Genomic DNA, 875 nt, shown 5'->3' with positions numbered 1-875 from the left:
ATGGCATTCATGTTTTTTAGTGAGCTACTTGGATGTTTGTTGCTGATCAGGTCTGCCTCTGGACATTGCACTGGTCCAGTATAGCCTTCAAGCCAAAATTGAAAGAAAATAGTGTTGATGGCTTTTTTGGCCATTTACAGACTGAGGAAAGATATACTCGGAGCTCTGCAAAGAAAGATAAGATCAATTAAGAAACCTCCTGTCCTGCTTCAGAGATGAGTAGAGGTTAGCAGGATCACACATAAATAGCTTCAGTTATTTCTCTCTAGTTATACTTAGAAGAGTCATAATGACAGTTCCAGATATTGTCTGTGGACTTGAGAGCTCTTTTATTTCTAATCATCAAATGCTTTGATGCAATTATGAAGCCAGGAGTGGAGAGCAGAACAGAAGAATAAAACCTGAAAATAACTTTTTGGATTTTAACTGGGGTCTCCAATGGAGTAGGGCTGAATTGAGGCAGAACAGTTGAGAGAATCATAGAGTGGTTTGGGTTGGAAGGGACCTTAAAGATCATCCAGTCCAACCTCCCACCAGACCACGTTGCTCAAAGCCTCATCCAACCTGGTCTTGAACCCTTCCAGGGAGGGGGCATCCACAACTTCCCTGGGCAACCTGTGCCAGTGTCTCACCACCCTCACAGTAAAGAATTTCTTCCTAATATGTAGCCTAAATCTACCCTCTTCCAGTTTAAAACCATTCCCCCTCATTCCATCCCTACCTGCCCTTGTAAAAAGTCCCTTCCCAGCTTTCCTGTAGACCCCTTTCAGGAACTGGAAGACTGCAGTAAGGTCCCCCCCAGAGCCTTCTCTTCTCCAGGCTGAACAGACCCAACTCTCTCAGCCAGTCCTTGTAGGGGAGGGGTTCAAGACCTC

At 44.9% G+C, this 875-nt stretch overlaps 1 protein-coding gene across 1 annotated transcript in view; it reads left to right on the top strand.

Moving 5' to 3' along the window:
• LOC104539365 (son of sevenless homolog 1-like) overlaps positions 1-875 on the top strand; it is a gene marked incomplete at its 5' end in the record, with an annotated part of 15,202 nt that overhangs the window by 6,242 nt on the left and 8,085 nt on the right. The gene's annotated exons all lie outside the window — the stretch shown is intronic.

The sequence above is a fragment of the Mesitornis unicolor genome, unplaced genomic scaffold (assembly GCF_000695765.1).
Source record: "Mesitornis unicolor isolate BGI_N332 unplaced genomic scaffold, ASM69576v1 scaffold19904, whole genome shotgun sequence".
Lineage (NCBI taxonomy): Eukaryota > Metazoa > Chordata > Aves > Mesitornithiformes > Mesitornithidae > Mesitornis > Mesitornis unicolor.
Note: the sequence above shows the minus strand (reverse complement) of the source record. Positions and strands in the feature narration are given on the sequence as shown.